This window comes from Crocodylus siamensis, chromosome 2, assembly GCF_052110815.1.
Source record: "Crocodylus siamensis isolate JL-2025a chromosome 2, ASM5211081v1, whole genome shotgun sequence".
Lineage (NCBI taxonomy): Eukaryota > Metazoa > Chordata > Crocodylia > Crocodylidae > Crocodylus > Crocodylus siamensis.
Genome location: NC_143396.1, coordinates 58,561,284 through 58,573,001, shown reverse-complemented (window position 1 = coordinate 58,573,001; position 11,718 = coordinate 58,561,284). Strand labels below are relative to the sequence as shown.

The 11,718-nt window shown below is 55.2% G+C and overlaps 3 non-coding genes across 3 annotated transcripts; 2 read left to right on the top strand and 1 right to left on the bottom strand.

Annotated features, from left to right (window-relative positions):
• Positions 1-9,018: 9,018 nt before the first annotated feature.
• TRNAM-CAU (transfer RNA methionine (anticodon CAU)) lies at positions 9,019-9,090 on the bottom strand. The gene has a single exon. It is a non-coding gene; the product is annotated as a tRNA-Met (tRNA).
• Positions 9,091-9,915: 825 nt separating this feature from the next.
• Positions 9,916-9,988, top strand: TRNAM-CAU (transfer RNA methionine (anticodon CAU)). The gene has a single exon. It is a non-coding gene; the product is annotated as a tRNA-Met (tRNA).
• A 742-nt stretch (positions 9,989-10,730) lies between these two features.
• Positions 10,731-10,812, top strand: TRNAL-UAG (transfer RNA leucine (anticodon UAG)). Its single transcript has one exon. It is a non-coding gene; the product is annotated as a tRNA-Leu (tRNA).
• The last annotated feature ends 906 nt before the right edge of the window (positions 10,813-11,718 follow it).

Sequence of the window (11,718 nt, the reverse complement as noted above, 5' to 3'; positions counted from 1 at the left end):
TTTCTACATTTTTTAGGAGCCCTGCGGGCCAAATAGAATGGCCTGGCAGGCTGCATCCAGCCCGTGAGCCACATTTTTCCCACCCCTGTGCTAAGATCTCTCATTCAAACTCTGCTGGGGTTACATCACCCTTCCCACTTCCACAGCAGCTTCACTCGACTGCAGGGCAAACAGTGTCCCTACTGGGACAAATTCTGTCTCTTCGCACTCAGTCCCTCTGCAGGGCAGCCCTTCCTGTTTGTTCAGGTGGGTCCATTATTAATGCTGCTACATTTTCATTTAAAAATGGCTAAATTCAATATCTTCCTTATTTCAGGGGTACAATTTGTAGCTGCACTGGTCTACAGGCAAAAGGAATCACATCTCATGGCAGAGGTGAGATCTGTTATTAGACCAGCTAGATATTTCCAAAAAATAATAAAAGATAATAAAAGAACTTTTATTAGAACTTTCCATCACCCCAGACTCCTGTGAAATATGAAATATCATAACCAGAATGAAACATAATTCAACATCCTACTTGATACCAGGTAACATCGAGGTAAATAGACAGTTCTAACTTTTATCTGAGCCTAATTTACACAAAATGACCTATTCCAACCAGGAGATCTTACAACATCTGCAGGTTTCCTGTGAAATCTGAATTTTTATTTCCACCTAGGAGCAATTTTACGATCAGTACATTCTTCTATGCATTCCACCATGGAATTTTTCATTAATATAACAGCTTAATAACTACCTATATCATAAGAGTATTGGGTGAGTGGATGGGTATTTGTTGCCACCCGGTTGATAGGTGATCGCTGCCTATATATATGTTGGTGATCTTCTGTCTTTTTTTGTCTTTTGGACTACGTTCCCCAGCATTCCTGAGCTTGTTGATCTTCTTACAGTTTCCAAAGGGAAAGCCTCCAGTTCCCTGGCCAGATGTATCATCAATATTGTGACTGCCGGACTGGGGGGGGGGAGGGTTCTCCCCGTGGGTAGCCGCCTGAGGATGGAGAACCGTCGCTGCTCACCCTGGGGTACAGCTGACCCCGGAGTAGGTGTTAGGTCATCCAGTCCCTGCCCTGGTTCTCACCCGCCACAACTTGTTGTTAGGTTCAGTAGGGTGGTTCCTGGTCACTCCGCAGCCCGGGATCACCAGCGGTCACGTTGAGGGGCTTCGCCACCCCTTGCACCCCAGCCTCACGCCTCCTCGGGTGTCCCCTTCTAACAAATATCCTGGCTTCCTGTTCTCAGGCCGGTCGCCTTGCCAGCCCGGCCAACCCTTATCTTCGGGCTCCTCGTGCCCCGGTTGACCTGGGACCGGGTCACGGCCAAGACGGGGTTTCCACTACAGGCCCCTGGCCAGAACTCCTCGGTTATACTCCTTGACCAGGTTTCCTCCTTTAATGGAAAAGAACCTGGAAAACTAAAGCTAGGCCTCCACAGCCCTACTAGCTAGGCCTTTAACCTGGACCTTCCTAGGTCCTCTACGGGCAGCCCTTATCTTAGTCTCCGGCCATAGGTGGCCGACAACGGCCTCCACCCAACTGTGCCTCCTCAGCGCCCTCCCGGGCCCGACCCTCCCTGGAGGTATCGCCTTCCTGTGCCGGTGCCCCAACCCCGGACCTGTAAGTCCAGCGCGCCTTGGGTTCTCAGTCCCAGAACTCCTCGCTGCTGGATCCCTCGCCCTCAGAGTCTGTCTGCCGCTCTTCGCTTGCCGTGCTGGGGCTGGCCGCCTCTGGTGTCCTCCCTTCTGCTTGGGTAGGCTGTAGCTCCCCGCCGGGGTCCCCGTCTCACCTTCAGGGAGGTCAGCCGCTTGGTTACAGCTGCCGTTCTTTATCCCTCAGGCCAGGCGGGTGGCAGCTCGTCCAATCCAGGCGCTCCTTGACCCTCCTCCTGAGGGGTTCATGGCCCGTCCCCCTCTGGGGTCCTTGCTCTCGGTGGTTTTATAGGTTGCCAGCTCGCTCCACCCTGGGGGCCTCTGCCTCGGCGGGTGTGAGGCTCCTTCCTCGATCCCCCCCAGCCGTCCTTCCTCGGCGGCCGCTTTTATCGCCGGTATCCAACTGCTGGCACCGGTGCCGACGTCCAGTCATGCCAGTGTAAACAAGCGACGGATGTCCCACTCGGGCTCCGCCGCTGCCGCGGGTGAATCCCATTCTGGCTCCCTGGGACAAATATGTTTGTGTAGTGCCACATACAGCTTTTGGAGGTGTGTTGTGAATTATTGTTTTATAAATGTTTATAACATTGTTTTATAAATATTTTTGGAATGTTTTTTCAAAATGTGGATTGATGTTCAGGTTGGTCCCTCCCCCCCATTGCCTATCCTGTTAAGACGTGCAAGGCAGGGCTCATTCACATGTGGGTGATGGTGTGTAATGCCCCCACCCACAAAACACTCACAGTTTGGAAAAGCAGCAAACCCCTAGCCCGGTTCCAATTTCCTCCCCCTTTCCCCTGACTGTCCTCACTTCTGCCCCCTGTCCACAACACCACAAGCCCCTGTAGACAGCCACAGATATTAAAGTGTTAAAAAAAAAAAAAATTTTTTTTTTTTATTTTGGAACAAAGCACACCTGAGGGGTTCTTGTCAGCAATGTATCCTGCAAGACAATCGCGCACAAGGGCTGCCTGACCAGCCTCTCTTTGAAGATATCTCATAGTTTCATAGTTTCTAGGGTCAGAAGGGACCTAAGCAGATCATCTAGTCCGACCGCCCTGCCATGGCAGGAAAGAGTACTGGGGTCAAACGACCCCAGCAAGGTGTTCATTTAGCCTCCTCTTAAAGATCCCCAGGGTAGGGGCCAGCACCACTTCTCTTGGAAGTCCGTTCCAGATCCTAGCCGCCCTGACCATGAAGTAGTGCCTCCTGATATCTAGCCTAAATCTACCCTCTACCAGCTTGTGACCGTTATTCCTGGTCACTCCTGGCAGTGCTCAGGGGAACAGGGACTCCCCCAATGCCTGCTGATCCCCCCTGACTAGTTTATAACAGGCCACTAGATCCCCCCTCAGCCTTCTCTTCCGGAGCCTGAACAGGTTCAGGTCCCATGGCCTCTCCTCGTAGGGCCTGCCCTGCTGTCCCTGATCATGCAAGTGGCCCTCCTCTGGACCCTCTTGATGCTGTCCACGTCCCTCTTGAAGTGCGGCGCCCAGAATTGGACGCAGTACTCCAGCTGTGGCCTGACCAGTGCCGCATAGAGGGGGAGGATCACCTCCTTGGACCTGCTCGAGATGCATCTGTGGATGCGTGACAAGGTATGGTTGGCCTTCCTGACTGCCTCCCCACACTGCCGGCCCATGTTCATCTCGGAGTCAATTATGACTCCAAGATCCTTTTCTGCCTCCGTGCTGACAAGAGGGGAGTTCCCCAACCTGTAGGTATGGTGCTGGTTGTTCCTCCCGAGGTGCATCACCTTGCACTTGTCTGTGTTGAAACCCATCCTATTCACATCCGCCCACCCTTGTAACCTCTCTAGGTCTGATTGTAGCCTGATGCTTCCTTCTAGTGTGCCCACGTCCCCCCACATCTTAGTGTCATCAGCAAATTTGAACAGGGTGCTTTTTACCCCCTCATCCGAATCACTGATGAAGATGTTGAACAGTGCGGGCCCGAGGACCAAGCCCTGCGGAACCCCACTGCCCACGTCCTTCCAGGTTGAGAAGGACCCAACCACTGATTTCAGTAAATCTAACCAAAAGCAATATAACTTTATTTGTCTAAGCCAGGGGTTTTCAAACTTTTTGGATCAGTGTACTTCTGGCAGCCAGTCATGGAGCGGGGGGGAATCACTGTCGCCCAGGTGGTCGAGCACCCGCAGCCCCCTCACCAGGTCATCGGCAGTGGCCAGCACCAGGTCCAACAAGGCGTCTCCCCTGGTGGGGCTGTGCAGCTCCTGGGCTAGATTGAGGTCCTGCATTCTGGCTAAGAACCTATGTGAGTGGTCAGACCTGAGCGATCTCCTCGGTTCCTGCGCTGTTGCTGCTACCCCATGTTTCTGTTGTCTGTCCACTGCCTGTCACGCTTCTTGTTCCCATGAGTCCTTGAAAACCTCTCCTTGGCTCTTGCAGATATTGTGCAGCACACAGGCTTTCACAATAAAGGGTGTTAAATTTTCTTGATCCATGTTGAGGCTTGCATTGTCCTATAAGTTGACCAAACACACATTTCACCACCATCCTGCAACTGCTGAGGCAGTAGTTGAAAGCCAGCTTCTGCGGGTTGGTGACATTCCTTCCATAAGACTCTATGAGCCAGGGCTTTAGGGGGTAGTCAGTGTCCGCTAATATAATGGGGGAAATGGTGACACCATGGATCACTCTCTCTTCCATACTGGGTGCGTAGGCTCCTTTCTCCACGCGGGGAGCCAGAGAGGAATTTCAGAACACATGCACATTATGCACACTGCTGACCCACCCTGTAAAAATGTTTGTGAACCAGCCCTGGTGGTCCACCCTGGCTTGCAGGATCACAGAGGCATATCCTTTCCTGTTTGTGTAAGCTTCCCACTCCCTGCAGGGCACAGCACTGGGATGTGAGTGCTGTCTAAAGCCCCCACGCAGTTTGGGAACCCCTTTTCATTAAAGCCATCTATGACTTACTGTGGATTCACCAGGTGGATAAATTTGTTAGAAGTGATCTCCCTAAGTGGTTGGCATACCTCACACTTCGCCTGCCCCACTGTGCAGGCAGTCACAGCAAACTGTTTGGCAAAGTAGCGGAGGCTGGATGGGCTGGCCAGTTTCACAATGGCCATTGAAACCTTCTTGTCTGGTGGGATGGCCTGACACATGTTTGTGCCCTGCCTTGTAATGTCTTGGCCCAGCATCACAACAATATGGTAAAACGTCTCCTTTTTCATTTGGAACATCTCCAGCCACTGCTGGTTGTTCCAAGTGATCAGCACAATTTGCTCCCACCAGTCCAAGCTGCTCTCACAGACCCACCTTGTGTGGATTCTGCTGGCCCTTCTCAGGTTTCTCAACACAACCTGGTCAGATTCCACTTCTTCACTTCACTCTGTGCACTCCCCTAAGTACTTGTTGTATCTTCTTAATGTTAAAGCAGGAACACAACAACTTGCCACTGACCAGTGTAGTGTCCTACTCCTACTGAAGAGTTCCAGCATCAGTCCCCAGTAAAACAGCATTTCCAGTACTGTGTCCTCCTCCACCACCTCCTCCTTGTGCTCCATGCCTTCACCATATCATCTTCCTGCTCCATGTTCTCCATCATGTCATGTAGTTTCATGGTTTCATAGTTTGTAGGGTCAGAAGGGACATGAGCAGATCATCAAGTCCAACCCCCTGCCGTGGCAGGAAAGTACTGGGGTCAAATGACCCCAGCAAAGTGATTGTCTAGCCTTGTCTTAAAGACCCCCAGGGTAGGAGCCAGCACCACTTTGCTTGCAAGTTGGTTCCAGATCCTAGCTGCCCTGACAGTGAAATAGCACCTCCTGATGTCTAGTTTGAATTTACCCTCTTCCAGCTTGTGACCATTATTTCTAGTCACTCCTGGTAGTGCTCGGGGGAACAGGGACTCCCCCAATGCCTGTTGGTCCCCTCTGACTAGTTTGTAACAGGCCACTAGATCCCCCCTTAGCCTTCTCTTGTGGAGGCTGAGCCTCTCCTCGTAGGGCCTCCCTGCTGCCCCCGATCATGCGAGTGGCCCTGTCTAGGTCCAATTGCAGCCTATTCCTCCCTTCTAGTGTGTCCACATCCCGCTATAGCTTAGTGTCATCAGCAGATTTGAACAGGGTGCTTTTTACCCCCTTGTCCAAGTCACTGATGAAGATGTTGAACAGTGCAGGCCCGAGGACCGAGCCCTGGGGGACCCCACTGCCCACATCCCTCCAGGTCAAAAATGACCCATCCACCACCCATCTCTGGGTGTTGTCCTCCAACCAGTTGGCGACCCATTTGACTGTATAGGTGTCCCCCAGTTTTTTAATGAGAATGGGGTGAGAGACAGTGTTGAAGGTCTTCCTAAAGTCCAGAAAGACTACGTCCACTGCTACCCCTGCATCTAAGGATTATGTGACCTGGTCATAGAAGGCCACCAGGTTGGTCTGACAGGACCAGCCTCTAATGAACCCATGTTGGTTGCCCTAAGTGTGAAATCCCCTGCTGGCCCCTCGTGGACATGTGCTAAGATAATTCTCTCAAAAAGCTTACCCAGGATCGAGGTAAGACTAACTGGCCTATATTTTCCTGGGTCCTCCTTCCTCCTTTTTTTGAAGATGGGAACCATATTGGCCCTTTTCCAGTCCTCTGTCACCTCACCAGAGCACCATGAATGCTCATAAAGCCATGCCGGGGTCCCGCAATGACCTCCACTAATTCCCTCAGCACTCTGGGGTGGAGATTGTCTGGCCCAGCTGATTTAAATACGTGTAGTGCCTCCAGAAGTTCCCTGATTAGATCCTCACTGACCCTTGGCCTAGGTGCGCCTCCCCTGGGGCCTGAGGAGGGCCTGGTGGGGGAGCTGATCTGGTCTCTGCTCAGGAAAATGGAGGCAAAGAAGTCATTAAATAGGTTAGCTTTGTCATCTGGTGTGACGACAGGGGCCCCACGAAAACTGGTACCTTATTTTTACCCCCTATGTATTTAAAAAAGGACTTATTGTTGTCCTTGATCTGGGTAGCTAGACCCATTTCCATCTCCACCTTGGCCTTCCTGACTGCCCCCGTGCATCCCCGAGCAACTGCAGTATAGTCCTCCCTGGTGATGGCCCCTCCCTTCCATTGGGTTTATGGCTCCCTTTTAGCTAGGAGACATTCTCAGATGCTTTTGGTGAGCCATAGGGGCTTTTGCACCCTCTTGCCCCCTTTGATCCATGTTGGGATTACCTCCCTCTGAGCTTGGAGGATTGTGTCCTTAAAGAACGACCACTCTTCTTGGACAACCAACTCCCCTCCCCTCCGGGACCTCAGTGCCTGCCCAACTAGTCTCCTTAACTCCTTGAATTACGCCCTCCTGAAGTCCAGGGCTGCTGCCTTGCTGGAGGCCTTTGCCACCTTGCGCTGGATGGTGAATTCCAGCAGGCAATGATCCCTGTCACCCAGATGGTCGAGCACCCACAGCCCCCTCACCAGGTCATCGCCCGGGGCCAGCACCAGGTCCAACAAGGCGTCTCTCCTGGTAGGTCTGTGCACCTTCTGGGTTAGATGGAGGTCCTGCATTTTGGCTAGGAACCTACGTGAGCGGTCAGACCTGGCTTACTGTTCTTCCCAGCAGATGTCTGGAAAGTTCAGGTCACCCATGATGACCACATCCTTTGACCTAACTACCTCCATGAGCTGACTTAAGAATTCCTGGTCTAGCTCTTCCCCTTGGTTGGGTGGTCTGTAGTAGACCCCCACTGTTAAGTCTCTTTCCCCTCAACTGCCTTGTATTCTAACCCAGAGCACTTCAGAGTTCCTCTCCTTTGACTCTGTGCTACCAGATGAGGATGTGTATTCCTCCTTAATGTAGAGCACCCCGCTTTTCCTCCCTGTCCTGTCCCTCCTGTACTGCCTATAGCCCTTGATATTCACTGCCCAGTCATGCATTGGGTCCCACCATGTTTCAGTGATCCCCACTATGTCTGGGTTGGTGTCAGCTAGCAGGAGGGTAAGTTCCTCCTGCTTGTTTCCCATATTATGAGCATTTGTGTGGAGGCATTTGAGGCCTCCTGAGGATGTGTGCACTGGCCCCCTAATCTCAGCATTGCCCTGGCCACTGTTGCTTACCTGGGTATATGTTCTGCTCATCAGTTTAGGCTGGGCTGTATTTGTGGGTTTGCTTGGTTTAGTGGTCCAAGGCTTCCTCTGCCCTCATCTTCCCCGTCCCCTGGTAAGCCTAGTTTAAAGCCCACCAGGGGAGATCCACCAGTCTAGAAGAGAACACACGCTTACCTTTAGGGGAAAGGTGGAACCCATCCCATCCGAGCATGTCTCTCATCGTGATGTGAGGGCCATTGTGTAGGAAGCCGAAGCCCGCCTCAAGACACCATTCCTGAAGCTGCCAGTTGGTCCCTGTGATGCAGGTCTCATGTTGTCTTCCATGTCCACTCACTGGTAGGACAGAAGTACTTCATCCTCATTCTCCATTTTGCCCATCTCCCACCAGCGGCCTCTCACCCATCTGCACTGAGCAGGATGGCAGGGACTGTGTGTGTGTGGCTACTCTGGAGCTTGGTGTAGCTGCTTTTTCCACACTTCACCCCAGCATCCCAGGGCATTGTGCCTTTTGCTTAAGCTTTTCCACTGGTGTCATGATGTAATCAAGCTTCCAAACAAAAAAAATGTTTTGCCTACTCCACTCCTAGCTATTCAAAACTTTTGCTAGTTTAAGGGAAAACATAAGGCTGTGCTTCTCTAATAAAATTATTTTACACAAGCAGGCAGTTGTCAATGATTTTTGCAACATTTCTGGCCATTGAGGAGCCATCCCAAAGTACAGTGACCTTATTTACTCCATCGCCAGGTCTTTTTGGTTGTTAACTGAGAGTGCTTCATCACCTTCGGGTGTTTTTTCAATAATCATAGGTAATGACTTCAAAATTATTGGAATTTTCCCAGACTTCCCTGCAAGCACAGCCTGAGTATAGAGGCACCCCTGCAAAATTTGCCAGCCCCTTTCACAAATTGCTTGTGGTGTTGACCACCAACTGCTTCGCCATGTCTCAGAAAGCCAGGACCAGCAGTATGATGGAACCGATGGCATAGGAGGCTAATACCTCTGATGCCCATGGATCCAACCGAAGCTGGGAAGAACTGAAGGACTTAACTGACATTTGGTCAGAGCAAAGGATCATAGACAGGCTAGAGAGTAGGAGACATAAGCCTGTTTATGTCAAAATCACAAAAGGCATGCAGGCGTGAGGGCACAATTATGACTGGACCCAGGTCCAGTGCAAGATCAAGTCTCTGAGATCAGCAGAGGCCAGAGAGCTGCACACAAGGAGACTTCCTTGCCCTCTCAGGCGTGCCAAGGGCAAAGCCGCAGGGAGGGGCGGGAATCGGGTAGGGAAGCAAAAGCCCGCTGGCCTAGCAGAGGATGGTTTCGATCCATCGACCTCTGGGTTATGGGCCCAGCACGCTCCCGCTGCGCCACTCTGCTGGGGCCGCCTGCCTCCCTGCCTTTGTCACCCGCTTGCCTCTCTGCCCGGCAGCCAGCACCTCACACACGGAGGACCAGCGCTTCCTTTCTTCTCCTCCCAACCCTCGCCTTCCCGCAGGCTCCCCACGCTCCCGGCTCAGGCCAAAACCCTAGCGCTCTTCCTGGTGGCCATGCAAGCCCTGGACACAGATTCCTCAGGAGCCCAGGTGGAAGGGCGCCCCTTCCTTTCTTCTGCCCGGGCCCGTCTGGTTAGCCTTGGACAGCAGGTCAGGGCGTTCTGCCTCCAGGCAATATGTTTTCAGGATCTGGGACCAAGGGGCAGGACCGTGCAGCACGCCAGCACGGCCCACGCGTATTCTGCCTGAGGCGAGAAATGCCCCAGGCCGCCCCCTGAGTAGGGCCAGCCCAGGCCTGAGCAGCCCTTAGTGGCCTTCAGGTTGGCGGGGCGCCTCCTCTCTTCATCTTGAGCCCTGCCTCACTTTCCCCGGCCCCAGGGAGAAGTCGAATGGAGGCGGCGTGCTTTTGCTTCCGGTCTTTTCCGAGCCATGGCCTGAACAGAGCTGCTGCTCGCGGAAGACCAGCCGCGTGTGTCACGAGCTCACAGGGCTTGTTCGCAGAGCTAGTTGCTGCCCAATAATCGGGTTGGGGTTTTGTGGAGAAGGAGACCGGCCCTGAGAGAGACAATGACAATCGCGTTCCGAGCCGGAGAGGTGCTGTTTTGTGCGCCTCCAGGTTCTCTTGTCCTAGAGCCTGCGCACGGACCCCTGTGGCCCCGAGGTGACGGCTCCAGGCCGTGGGGCGGCACCAGGGGGCTGGGGCGCCGGGGCCTTCTTAGCGCAGCCGGCAGCGCGCCAGTCTCATAATCTGGAGGTCCTGAGTTCGAGCCTCAGAGAAGGCAAGGCTGGCTCTTGCTGCCTGAGCCAGGCCCCTCGCGTGGGAGCAGGGGCTGGCTCTTGCTGCTGCCGCTGGCTTTTCGTCCCCGTGCTGGCTAGAAGGGAGGCGGCGGGCGTGTCCGTGCGGGCGGCGCTAGCCGTGGCCTTCCTGGGCCGCCTTTGCCCGACGTAGCGCGGGCCGTGAACGCTGGCGGCCGTGCCCAGCCCGGGCTGAGACGCAGAGAAAGGCTGTGTTCTGTGCCTGGGAGGCTCGCGGGGTCGAGAAGCGCGGAGGGAACTGGAATTGCAAAGCACAGGGTGGCCAGGGGAGCACTTGGAGCAGCAGGTAGGTGACTGTATTGGCCTGGCCGGGGGGGGCAAGAATCCTGTGCCGGAGCCTGGCGGAGCAGGAAGGTGCCTTGTGCCCCGCATGGCGGGGCTGAGCCGGAGGCTTTGCCTTTGCGAGACACGGCCGACTTGGCAGCAGAGAAGGAGGAAAGTGCCAGGCTGGGGTGGAGAGCTGTGCAGGGAGCGGAGGACGGCCGCGTGGCTGACCGAGAGCAGTCGCGTGGGCTGGAGAGGACGCTGGAAGGTGTGGAGCCCTTGCTGAAGGGAGAGGCTCGGGGCAGAGCTTAGGCAAAGTGGTGGTCAGTAGCGGCAGCCGCCGCACCTGCTGCACTTCTGCTGGGCTGGTGCGGTGTCAGCGGGAAGGAAGAGCAGCGAGGCCGCGGCAGGCGGCCGGTGCCCCCCCCGGGAGGCGTGGCCTGGGGTAGCGTGGCCGAGCGGTCCAAGGCGCTGGATTTAGGCTCCAGTCTCTGCGGGGGCGTGGGTTCAAATCCCACCGCTGCCACCCTTTTGGCAGCGTCAGGGCGGGAGCCGGGCAGCCGGAAGCTGCCCTTGCTGAGGCCTCGTCCCTCACAGCTAGCTGTCTCCCCAAAGGTCCCTGCAGGCAGGACCCCAGGTGGTGGGCACCCCGTGGGCTGCCGAAGCCTCGACTCCGCTCGTTCTCCCCCTGCTTTCTGGAGCCCTTGCCCCCAAGTCCTGGGGGCTCCTCCTGCCCTTCTTGCCCCTCGTTCCAAGAGATCAGCTTCGGGACTGCCCCATACACAGTCGTGAGCAGGACGAGGGCGACCTGGGTGCCTGCAGGAGGCAGGACGGGGACGAGCAGTCTGATATGGCAAGGAGGGAAGCGTGGCGGGAGCCTGCCTGGGAGGCGGAGCAGTTCTCAAAAGCCAGGGTGTTAGAGGTCACAGGAGCCACTAGCTCTCTCCGCTCCCTCCATTTGGGGCCAAATGCCCTCTGGGCCCATAGTGAGCAGGGGCCGGAAACACACTCCAAGTCAAGGGCCCGTGCTGAGAGCGAGCCGCCCCCACCTCCCCGGCCCCGGCAGGAGGAGGCGGGCCGCGCACCAGTCCGGAGGCCGTGGGGCCCCGCCGGGCTGAGGGCCAGGTTCTGGCTCCGGCCCCTTTGGCAGCCTGGGTCCCAAAAGCCTGCCCTGCCACCTCTTCGGCCCCTACGCTCCAGGTTTCAGGGCTGGAGCTGTCTCCCCGGACATCTTGCCCAGGTAGCAGTACGTCCTCGGGGCTGCAGTCACAGCTCTCGGCAGGCCTCCTCCTGCCAGGCCCTTCCTTTACAGCCAGCCTCCCTGCTCTGCTGGCCTTTCCCGAGTATCTGCCGCCACGTCCTAGACCCCGGCCCCCAAATGCTCCTGCGATCCTACCCTCTCCCTCCCGCCTCCAGCGTGGGCACAGGTGCT